Source organism: Chiloscyllium punctatum, chromosome 14 (genome assembly GCF_047496795.1).
Source record: "Chiloscyllium punctatum isolate Juve2018m chromosome 14, sChiPun1.3, whole genome shotgun sequence".
Taxonomy (NCBI): Eukaryota; Metazoa; Chordata; class Chondrichthyes; order Orectolobiformes; family Hemiscylliidae; genus Chiloscyllium; species Chiloscyllium punctatum.
The window spans coordinates 36,027,148-36,040,479 of NC_092752.1; positions in this window are offsets into that span (position 1 = coordinate 36,027,148).

Here is a 13,332-nt window from a genome sequence, read left to right on the forward strand (position 1 = left end):
CGTGGGATGTGGGTGTCACTGGCTGGCAAGCATTTATTGCCCACCCCTAGTTACCCTTAAGACTTGGTGGTGAGCTGCCTTCTTGAACTGAAGCAGTCCATGTACTGTTGACAGACTCCAATGCCTTGGGGAGGGAATTCCAGGATTTTGATCCAGTGACAGTGAAGGGATGGTGATATATGTTTCCAAGTCAGGATGATGAGCAACTTGGAGGAAAATGCAGGTCGAAGTGTTCCCATGTATCAGCTGCTCTTGGATGGAAGTGGTCTTGAGTGAATTTCTGCAGTGTATCTTAATCCTACCTTTCCCATTAGCATCCACATGGACCATGACAAGTGGATCCTCCCAAGCTGAGAACAGATGTCCAGAAACCAAGTAAGCAATATGGCCTTTGGACTCTATCTTTGCTGCAGAATGCCGTACGTATTCCCCTAAATATGTTACCTCTGTTCACTGTTATTTCTCTTTACTTCCTCCCACATGAATGCTGGTTTGGACCACTGTGTATTGAGTGTGGGAGTTGGGAGTTCATGTTTCAGCTGTACAGGACAATGGTGAGGCCACTTTTGGAATACTGCATTCAATATGGCTTCTCTGCTATGGGAAGGATGTTGTGAAACTTGAAAGAGTTCAGAAAATATTTACAAGGATGTTTACCAAGGTTGAAGTGTTTGAGCTGTCGGCAGAGGCTGAATAGACTGGGGCAGTTTAGTGGAGGCTGAGGGGTGACCTTTTAGAGGTTTATAATATCATGAGGGGCATGGATACAGTAATAGACAAGGTTTTTTCCCTGGGGTGGGGGAGTCCAAAACTACAGGGCATAGGTTTAAGATGAGAGGGGAAAGATTTAAAAGGGAGCTGGGGGGCAGTTTTTTCACACAGAGAGTTATGCATGTATGGAATGAGCTGCCAGAGGAAGTGGTGGAGGCTGGTACAATTGCAACATTTAAAAGGCATCTGAATGGGTATATGAATAGGAAGGCTTTAGAGGGATATAGGCCAAATGCTGGCAAGTGGGACTAATTTATTTAAGATAACTGGTCGGCATGGCCAAGTTGGACTGAAGGGTTTGTTTCTATGCTGTTCCTTTTTATCTCCTGTCACCACAGTCCTTCTCACACAGGTCAGTTCTTCTCATTATAAGTTGCTATGCCCACTTTCTCTCATGCTATTTCAGAAGGCTTAAATGGTGTGTTATAATTCCAGCTGTGCAGAATCTCCCAGCTTTATTCTGTGTACTTATTTTAAGAAATACCATGGGTTATGTAATCATATATAATCACAACAAGGTTAATTTTAACTGTTCTCACCATAGAATAACCAATAGCAACGGGTTAAAACCGTATTTTACATCCTGACTTCCTGCCATAGCCCATTCCTGAACACTGGGCTCGATTACAAACCTATGATAGTTGAGCAATTATCTCTTGGCAATTAACTATTGACCCTAAGTATTTCCTTTTTAACAGCTGCAATGACTTAGCCTTTGCCCGACCCAATATTTATATGGCTTTTAATTCTGAGAGTTTTCACAGCCGAAAAACATCAGAATGGAATTTGTGCCTGACCATTAAACTCACTGAAGACAATTTAAAATTATGAGGATGAGCTAATGATCATGCACAGGGCTGTGTAAGGTACACTGGAAGGATGCACCTTCTGCATTTTGCTGGCTTTGTTGTCCCACGATGCCTGCTTGCAGTATCAAGAAGTAGATTGAGTGGACATTTCCAAGGACATAGACATAGAAATTATATGAGAAAGTGAGGACTGAAAATGCTGGAGATCAGAGTCGAAAAGTGTGGTGCTGGAAAAGCACAGCAGGTCAAGCATCCAAAGAGCAGGAGAATTGACACTTAGGGCATAAGCCCTTCATAGAAATTATAGGCAAGTTAAGGCACAAGGGAGCTTGACAAATTTGTATGGAATTTATTTTAATTCAAGGAGCTTTATGTACAAAGTAGATGACTTGAGAGCACAAATTAAAACATAGGTCCTTTCAGCCTACTCCACTAATTATTATGATCACTGCTGATCAATAGCCAGTTCCTGCTTTTCCCTCATATCCTTTGATCATTTTAGCCCAAAGTGCTATATCCACTCTGGCCTCAACTACTTTCCATGGTCACAAATTCCACATGTTTACCACTCTCTGGCTGAAGAAATTTCTTCTCATCTCAGTCCTAAATGGTTTACCATGTATTCTTAGACTATGGCCCTGGTTCTGGACTCCCCCATTATCAAGAATGTCTTTCCTGCAGCTAACCTGTGTAATTCTATTAGAATTTTAGACTACTATGAGACTCCCCACTCTCATTTTTCTGAACTTCAGTGAATATAATCCTAGCCAATTCAACCTCCTTATATGTTGGTCCCAACATTCTAGGAATCAACTTGATGAACCATTCCTGTATTTCTTCGATAGCAAGAATATCCTTCCTCAGATAAGGAGACCAAAACTTCATACAATATTCTATACATGGTCTTACTTAGACCTTGGCTGAAAATGTGTTGCTGGAAAAGCGCAGCAGGTCAGGCAGCATCCAAGGAGCAGGAGAATTGACGTTTCGGGCATGACCCCTTTCTCAGGAATGAGGAAAGTGTGCCAAGCAGACTAAAATAAAAGGTAGGGAGGAGGGACTTGGGGGAGGGCGTTGGGAATGAGATAAGTGGAAGTAGGTTAAGGTGAGGATGATAAGGTGAGGGTGATAGGCCGGAGTTGGGGTGGGCATGGAGAGGTCAGGAAGAAGATTGCAGGTTAGGAAGGTGGTGCTGAGTTTGAGGGTTGGGACTGAGACAAGGTGGGGGGAGGGGAAATGAGGTCCCAGAGGTTTTCTCTGAAACGTTCCGCAAGTAGGCGGCCTGTCTCCCCAATATAGAGGAGGCCACATCGGGTGCAGCGGATGCAGTAAATGATGTGTGTGGAGGTGCAGGTGAATTTGTGGCGGATATGGAAGGATCCCTTGGGGCCTTGGAGGGAAGTAAGGGGGGAGGTGTGGGCGCAAGTTTTGCATTTCTTGCGGTTGTAGGGGAAGTCAGCAAGAAATGTCTGCTTCTGTAGTCAAATCCACTTACTTTGTAGGGCAGCACATCATTTACTGTCCTACTTTGACACCATCATCTTGATAACTTGTTATAATGTCTCTACATTAATTAGTTTGTACAGTTTTAGATTAATTGTTACTTTGGTTAGACCCTCAGCATGCAACTCTTATACCTGGCATGTTATTCTAGTTATTTGGCTTGCCTCTGGCATCACCTTACTTTTAATTTTTTGTAATTATTTCTACCTGAATTGATCAGATCGTAGGTCATCCCTTCACTTATTATTCAGCTGTTGACACTTTACTCACACCGTCTGACACTCTTGATCAACTTCAGAAACCTAATACTTGACCTGTCAACACTCCACTCATACCATTTGTATGATCTTTTGATCTCTCTGAATATAAAGTCTGTGCTTGAGAGCTCTCTTTACTTCACCTGATGAAGGAGCAACAATTCAAATTCTTGTGATTTCAAACAAACCTTTTGGACTGTAACCTGTAACCATGTGACTTTTGACCTCATCCTTTTAATAGTGCCATTGGAGTTGAAGACAAGTTCAAAAAGAGATGGTAAACTAAAAACGTAAGTTCCAAAGTCACATGTTAGATGTCAAATCAGCATTTGGTATTGATTGATGTCACTGTCTACTTTGCATATCCCTGGTGCTAATGCTACCAACTTCACAACATGGCAATCATTACATTCAGGCTGAAGTAGAGAGAAATGGGTCCAAGACAATTTCTTAAAATTTAAATAAGAACAATTTTTAATTTTAAATAATGGCAAGGCAGAGCTGGCTGAATGAATCGACAAATTAAAGGGTCAGTCAATAGAGATGCAGTGGCAGGAATTTAAGGGGATATCTGAGAAAAAAATAGAATAGATACAATTGAATGAAGAAAAATGTGAATCAAGTATGGATTGGTCCTTGAAAAAAATCATACTGGAGAATTAATAATGGAAAAGAAAGAATTGTTAGGTAACTTACAGCCTTCACTATGGGGGATACAAGTATAATGCCAGCAGCAGAGAAAAATCAGGAAATGAAAGATAGGAAGGAACTCTGGAAAATAAATCACTGGAGAAGTGGTACTCAGTAAATTGCTGGAGCTATGGGCTGACAAATGTTTGGGTCCTGATGGATTTCATCCTCGGGTCTTAATATAAGGGGCTTGCGTGAGTTTTGCAAAATTACAGCCAGTGCAGTAAATGTCTCGCAAGCCACTTACACCCTTCCAAAGTACCTTACACTGCCAAAGCCACTGACATTCCTCTCCTTAGGCACCTGTCCAATACCCAACTACTCCTGATATGTTCATTTCGATTCATGTCCTCAGTTGCCTCAATTCTCCAAATGCCATCTAAAATATATTGACTCAAACAGATCCTCTCTGATCTGACCTGCTTTTTCCATTCTATGTTTCAGACAGTGGGGACATCAAAATGGGATTTAAATGGAGATAATCCACAAACAAAGCCTAGGCAATTCCCAAACATGCCGTCACCAAAATCAGAAATAATACATTAGGAGAAAGGACTTCTAAATTTTAGAGATTTTCTCCAATTTGGCTATAATAGAGAGATCTTGTATTATTTCACCCATCATCCTCCTTTTAGGAAAGACAGTGCCCGCCAAAGCTTTCTTGCTGTGCATGCTCACATATTTCTTTCACCACTCTCATAAATCCTTAAAAGTGAGTTTCCTGACCTCATGCCAAACATAACGATATCTATTGAAGTTGACTGATCTTCTGCTGCAATTTTGGAATAAACACAGAAGAAATACGCAAATACCTGAATATCCAAAAACCCAAAGAGTTCACTGCCATATCAGCAACAACCAAATCATTCAAAACAGGCGAGAAGAACAAACAGAAAATAAAATCTGGGAATGCTAAACTTTTGCATTGAGTAGGCCCATCAGATTCAGTTGAGCTCTAACTTCACTGGTCAGCAATTGGCTTGCTGTTTAAGAATGCCTGAATTGTGTAGAGGCTTTGGTTGTTTGAAATGATTTAAGTTTATGGTTGATGTGCATAATTGAGTTAACACAAACTTACAATACAATTAGATGAGCTCTTGTATTGTAGTTGTGCCCTTATCTTCTGACCAAGTCAAGGTTCAAGCACCACCTGTTCCAGAGATGTGATATATTAGTGAATTCAAATAATGATCAGTACAGTGATATGCCTATGTCAAACAATTAGTTTGAACTGTTACTCTCATTCCAAGCCAAAGAACATTCATCACTTCCCTATCACATACTTCAGTTTACTCAGCAAATGTTTAATTTTTTCAGTTATCACTGAACTGGAAATGACATGATTGAGGTCATGACAATTGTTTGTATTATTAATGTTAATAAATAAATGCTATATTGAGAGATCTGAAAGCCGTGCTTGAAAATTGATGAAGCCCACAAAACCTGCGTCTTTACTTTTGCTTCAATTAATATCCTACAAAACAGCAACCTTGAAAATGCATTTAGGAATCCTGTATGCAAATATTTAAAGTCTTCTTGCTCCTCAAGAGCAGCACCATTGAACAATCTTTAAAATCTGTATTTAACATTTTTTTCCATAGTAAATAAATGTACAAATAGATCTTCAATTCAATTGGTCATGGATAGTTTGTATTTCTCTATTAAGCCGAGCTGTCCTTATAAGGGTAGTACTTTTCTTTTCTCTGTTAGAATCCAACAATTGCAACTATAAATTCCTGATGACAATTGTAGGTCAGTAAATTGCTCATAAATTTCAAGCTCTGGGTCAGAGAAAACAGAAGTGTGAAATCTCTGGCATTTTTTCTTTCTTTTTCAAGATTTACAGATGTAAAACAAAGTTTGACATCTGGAGTGTGACAAAGGCATTCAAGATGAAAGACATTTTATGGCCCTGAAGATTCACAACTAATATAGGGCCAGGAGAGGATTTTGTAATTAGGTCACATGGCTGGAGCCTCATACCATTTCAAAGCATAACTCAGGTGCCTGCCAGTAGGTGGGGGCCAAAACATGGCATTGGACACCACTCACATTGTACGTCAGTTAGTACCAACCCTCAGACACATGCCCGTGTTGCTCCATTCAACTCTTGAACATTTTAAAAATCTAAATGGCTTAATTTGCTAACCAAACCTAAACCCCCTCCGTGGAATTCATAAATGCTCGTTGGCAGGCTATGCATCTGATTTCATTGGGCATGCCAACACACTGGCTGATTCTTAGAAGATGGACAAAGGAAATTCGAGTCTTTGAGTCTCCACCCATAGCTATTTACCTTCTGATGCTGATAACTTTGACTGAAACTGAAGGAAGCTGCTCCTATACACCAACACAGAAATCAGCAATATTCTAGCATATCAAGTTACAACTCAATTTTTGAACCTTGCACTGCATTCCTGTAAAGTTATCTGAGCATGCTTTGGAAAGGCCAATGTTTTCAGCCCTATGTATGCACTAACATGACTACAGTACTACACATGGTAAGAAATAATCTAAAAAGAGGAGCACATTATGTCATTGTGCAGAATATATTATTTGCTTTTGCTTTGCCTCACCACTTTACGATTTCTTCTGCTTGGAAATGGTGGCTTAAAATGGTCAGTAATATGCAAATGTTATGATCTATCACACGTCTGTGATCTTTCCAATCAGAGTGTATAGAATGGATCAATATGTGCAAAGTAGAATATGAACAGATTGTTCAAATATTTTGCTCTCAAATCCTCAGGGACCTGGGTTCAATTCTCATCTTGGGCAATTATCTGTGTGGATTTGCACATTCTCCCTGTATCTGTGTGAGTTTCCTCCGGGTGCTCCTGTTCCCCCCCCACAGTTCAAAGATGAGCAGGTTAGGTGAATTGGCTGTGCTAAATTGCCCATAGTGTTCAAAGGTATGTAGGTTACACACATTAGTCAGGGGTAAATGTACGGAATGGGGAATGGGGCTGGGTGGGTTACGCTTCGGAGGGTTAGTTTGGACTTGTTGGGCCGAAGGGCCTGTTTCCACACTGCAGGGAATCTATGATTCTATGAATCTAATTCTCAGACTGCCCTTTATTACCCTGTTGAATTGTTCTGTGCTACCATTTGATTATAGTTGTTTTTATTTGTAGGATGTGGGTGTTACTGGTTGGGCTAGCATTTATTGCCATCCCTAGTTGCCCGGTGGGCAGTTAAGAGTCAATCACAGTGCTGTGGGACTGGAGTCATATGTTAGCTAGATTACATATGGAAGGCAGTTTCCTTCCCTAAAGGACATTCCTGAACCAGGTGGGTTTCATTGTCATTGTTGATGATCACTTAGTCATGAGTATGTATGACCATGTAGGAAATTCTATTTCACTGGTCATGGAACCTCTGGTCCTTGTATGGCTGATCAGCCCCAGCCTCGAGCCATATCTCTGACAACACGTTTGGTAGGTATTTCCAGAAGGTGGAATTGGTCCTTCAAGGTCTGTTTGTTCAGCAACATTCCTCAGGATCTTACCATTAAGTGTATAAGTCCTTCCCTGATTTTCCTTTCCAAAATGCAGCACCTCATATTTATCAATCATGAATTTATGAAATAATAAGGTATATTAAATATGTTAACATCAAATACATTAAATTCCATGCCATAATGTGGAAGTGCCCATTGATTCACAATGCCATATCCAAACTGAATAAAAATAAGTAGTGTTCCTTCAAAAGGAATCATTTTCAAAGATAAATAGATTGCAGAAAAAGAGAATGTAATTGGTTTAACACATGGAGAAGTCTCTTCATGAAACTGAAGTGCAACATATACGTATCATCACAAATGGGAGAAAGTGAGGACTGCAGATACTGGAAATCTGAGTCAAGAGTGTGGCGCTGGAAAAGCACAGCAGGTCAGGCAATATCCAAGGAGCAGGAGAATCGACTTTTCAGGCATCAGCCTTTTCGCCTGAAACGTCGATTCTCCTGCTACTCGGATGCTGCCTGCCCTAATATCATCACAAATGGTAAAACACGAGGGTATATTAAGGAATGGTTCATTGGAAGTGGAGTCGCAGGTAGATAGGATAGTGAAAATGATGTTTTTCCACGCTATATAACTCTATGTCTCTGCTTCTGGAACAATTCAGCAACACATTTTTCTTTACTCCAAAGTGGTTTTCAAGAGCACTTACCACCAGATCAAAAGTAGATGTACCATTTGTGAGCTTCTCCAATTCCTACCAGGGAGAGGCAACGTGGTTTTGACAAGGAGAAAACATGTTTCAGTAACTTATTGGAGTTCTTTGAAGAAGTTACTTGCACTGTGGACAAAGTAGGTGCATTGTGCTTGGGTTTCCAGAAAACATTCTGAAATAAGGTGCTCTATCAACAAGGTTATTACAGAATATAAAAACTAATTGTGTTGGGGTACATATTGGCATGGATAGTCGATTGGCTTGCTCACAGGAAGTAGAGATTGGGTATAAATGAATCTTTTTCAGGCTAGTCAGATGTCATGAGGGGTCAATGCTGGGGCCTTAACTCTTTTAAAATTTATATAAATGACTTGGATGGAGGAACCCAAGGGATGGGAGCTAATTTTGTTGATGACACAAAGATAGGTAAGAAAGCGAGTTTGGAGATGATGTCATGAGCCTAAAAAGGGATCTAGGTAAGCTAAGTGAGTGGGCAACAATCGGGTTGTTAAAATATAATGTGGGCAAGTGTGAAATTGTGCATTAGTAGAAATGCTGAAAAAGAAGAATATTATCTAAATAGTGAGAAGTTGCAGAGTTAGGAGATGCAGAGACATCTGGGTGTCCTAGTGCATGATCTGGGTGTCCTGTATGCATGTATAGCAAGTAATCAGGAAAGCTAATAGAATGTTATGCTTTATTGCTGGGATTTAAATGTGTTGAGAGGCTATACTGATACCTCAAGTACTGTATACAGTACTTGTTACCATACAGTTGGAAGCAGTTCAGAAAAGCTTAATTAGACTGATACCTGAAATAAATGGATTGCATTATGGGGAAGGGCTAGACAGACTAGGCCTGTGTTCTCTGAAGTTTTGAAGAGTCAGAGGTGACTCAATTGAAACGTAAGATCCTGAAGGGACTTGACCAGATGGATGTGGAAATGATGCTTCCTCTTGTGGGCGAATCTAGAACTAGGGGTCATAGTTTAAAAATAAGGGGCGACTCATTTAAGATAGAGAGGTGGAATAAAATTTTCTTTGAAGGTTGAGAGTCTCTGGAATTCCCTTTCTCAAAAGACAATGGATGCAGAATCTTTAAATATTTTTAAGGCAGAGATGGATAGTTCTTTATTGCTAAGGAGAGTAAAGATTATTGGCTGTATGCAGTAATGTAAAATTGAGGTTAAAACCAGATCAGCCACGATCTTTTTGAATGGTAGAGTGGGCCCAAGTCTCATGTAGGACATACTAAATGGCGTAGCATCCAAATTACCCTGAGGCAGAGAGTTCCAATGATTTAGCACCTTTGACTGAAGAAAATTCTCCTCATCTCAGCCCCAAATAGTCCACTACTTATTTTGACACCCTGCACCCTAGTTTTGCACCCTCACCCCACCCATGGAAAATGTCCAGCCTTTATTCTGTCAAGCCTTCTAATAATGTTGTATATTTTAAAGGGCTCATCTCTCATTCTTTTAAACTCTAGAAGTATAAGTCCTGACCACACAATCTCTGTCCAGAGGATTCCAAGGATCAGAATCAAGTAGTTATATCCATGGGGGAATGCCAATGTTAATTGTGCAGCAGCTTGATGAGACAGCATTGTAAGTAATAATTTAGCTGTAATTATAAAGGTACAAATGGAACCACGTGAAAGCAGTTACATTCAACTAAACATCAGTGGAGAAGCATTGGAAGGGATGGAGATTGACAACCATGCAAAAGATTTCACATTGTTTGAGAAAGACACAAAAATAAGCATGTATAGTATCAAGTGTGATGTATACAAATGTGGATTCGACAATTATTTCTTGACACTGATCATCACAAGTCAAATTTAAAAACTGCTTCAAAAGACTAAAAATAATTTTATAATGATTTTGAGCCCCGAGTTAATTTGAAGTTAGACTCATTTCGCTAAAGTGGACTTGGATTTCTAAGAGTTGGAGAAAGGTTGATTTAACTGCTTCCTCCTCAATAATGGGAATGGGATGTTAGGATCTTTAAAACAGAATATTATTACGTATTATCCTTCTTCCACTGATCACCATTGTAGTGAGGTACTGGAACCAGATGAGAATCTCATAAATTATGGAAATTAAGGTCCTTTACTTTGGCTGAACAGGTTCAGTAGTGCTGGCAATAGATTACTGGATTAATAATCCAGAAACATCAGTTCATATGAAACCTTAGTAATCTGTGAATTTGCATCTTCTTTTTAAAGCAATATTAATTTGAAATAAAAGTTCAATAAAAGTAGCTATGAAACTCCTAACAAGAGCAGGACTTATACACTTAAGGCCCTGCTGTGCAAAGAGACCTTGGAGTACAGGTTCATACTTCCTTGAAAATAGAATTTCAGGTAGATAGGAGAGTGAAGGAGGAGTTTGGTGTGCTTATCTTTATTGGTCAGAGCATTGAGTATATGAGTTGAGGTCATGTTGCAGATGTACAGGACATTGGTTAGATCACTATTGGAATATTGCATGCAAATCTGGTCTTCCTGCTATTGGAAGGATGTTATGAAATTTGAAAGGGTTCCAAAAAGATTTACAAGGATATTGCCGGGGTTGGAGTGTTTGAGCTATAGGGAGAGGCTGAATAGACTGGGGCAGTTTTCCCTGGAGCAGCGGAATCTGAGAGGTGACTTGTCGAGGTTTATAAAATCATGAGGGACATGGATAGGGTAAACAGACAAGGTCTTTTCCCTGAGGTGGGGGAGGTCAGAACTAGAAGGCAGAGTACATAGTGAGAGGGAAAGATTTAAAAGGGACCTAAGGAGTTACATTTTCACGCAGATGATGGTGAGAGTATGGAATGAGCTGCCAGAGAAAGTGGTGGAGGCTGGTACAATTACAACATTTAAAATGAATCAGGATAGGTATCTGATGAGGAAGGGTTTAAAGAGATAAGAGCCAAGTGCTAGCAAATGGGACTAGATTAATTTAAGATATCTGGTTGGCATGGACAAGTTGGACTGAGGGGTCTGTTTCTGTGCTGTACATATCCATAACTCTGATTCTAGTTCACAAATACTCTTTAGGGAAAGAGATTTGTTATCCTTATCCAGAGAATATATGAGATTATGGGTTAGTTGGCCGAACAGCTGGTTTGCATCACAGAATGGCACCAACGGCATCGGTTTAATTCCTGCACCAGCTGAGTTATCATGGAAGACTCTCCTTCTCAACCTCTCCCCTTGCCTGAGGTATAGTAACCTTCAGGTTAAACCACCATTAGTTGCTTCTCTCTAATGAGAGATCTGCTCTATAGTCTGCTAAGACTATAGTAACTTTACCTTTCATATACTGTTCCAGTCCACCACAATGTGGTTGACTCTTAACCATCCTCTGAATGGTCTCCACAAGATTTCATGCCATATTCTGCAATCTTTGAATGTGTTCAAAAACAGACAAAAAGACAATTCAAACTTGAACTGGTTAATTCTCTAAAGATTTCCTGTTTTCATGCCAAATATGAGGGCTCTAGAATTCCTCTTCAGCAAATATTTCATCAAAATTGATTCCTTATGTGAAGTGCAACACTATCTTTCCATTTAATTTCTATATTTACCAGGAAAGGTGTCTCATTCTTATTACCAAAGAATGCTGTGCAATTTATGTCAATTCCATGTCTCGAAATGGTTTATCACTCACATGATTCCCATTATCACTTATGTAAGGGAAATTTTAAAAATCAAAAATAATTTGAAATGAGCAACCTCAGATGGGCGACTGAATCTCCAAGGAACTCAGTAATAGACAAGAAAAAAATCCTTCATTGCTTTAAAATCACTTAGAAATACCTATGGGTATTGATGGTTTTCAAGGAACTATTTTTTCAAAGTCATGGGACCATCTTTTTAGACAAATGCTTTTAAAAGTAAAGGATATGAACGGCTGAAAAAATATCATTTTCTCATATGGAAGAGGTGGATTAAGTAACTCTGCAAAAGATATGTGTGCCTTTTTTCTTAATTAGGCCTCATTCCCATATTCCCAAGCAGTACAAATCTTCAGAATAGTAATCTAATATACCAATGAAATATGTACCATGGTTTAAAAATGCAATGATAAACAGGACCAGATTTTTCATTGAATTCAATCCCTATGTAGTGGTGAATTAGGGCCTTTGGAGACCAACTGCAAAAGTCATTTTTATTGGGCTCTGCTGAATTTGAAGGTAATTAATTGAAATAAATTCCGGGAGTACAAGCAACTTTAATGATATAGAAACTACAGTGAGTCTACGAGTAAACCTGTTTATAAATAAATGAGTAACTGATCTTCCTTTTCAGTTATTGATGTAAAACAATAAATATTGAAAATGTAACATGAAGTTTGTTTTCTTTCTGTCATTCAACTTATCTATCAGACTTTTCCTGATTTCAGGCAGCATCCATCAACTTGTGCATACATGCACAGAAAGGAAAGTACAATGGCAATTATGTTTTGTCTCTTATCTGCAAAACCTAAATTATTTGATTCTGTTCTCTATTCTGAAACATCCACAGCTGCAAATGTGCCAATCATGGTCTTGTGATGTAGTTAAGCTTTTGGTATGTGTGCAGGAAACAAACTGCCAAATCTAATTCATGACTGATTTCAGATATGAGACTGAAGATATTCCATCATAAGATATTATTTCAGTTTTCAAAAGCAGTACAGCATCACATCAGAACTTACAACATGTTTTCAAAGAATAAATGAAGAGGCATATTAGGGCTTGAAACATTAACTTTGCCTGAATCTAACCCTTTTTTGGCTAAGTCTGAGTTGCGTTGAGTTTTTTGGAGACATTTTGATGCCAAGCTTAACGAGGTCCCCTGCTTTATCTAACCAAATTGCCTGATTAATTGCCTACCTTGCCCCTATGCCGACTCTCACATCTGATCTCTGCCCTTTCTTACCATGCACCATTCTCTGAACAGCTCACCACTCAATGGAGATTTCAGAATTCACGAGCATCTCTTGCACCTATGCTATCTATAGAAGCCTATCATGCACACAGGCAGTCATTGTCAGTCTGTCACTGCCCTATGTAGTTAAAGGTGTTTGTTCTGGACAAGACAGACAGGAGAAAAACAGTGCACATTTTGAGGACAGAGTCCTGGAGGTCATGCTGG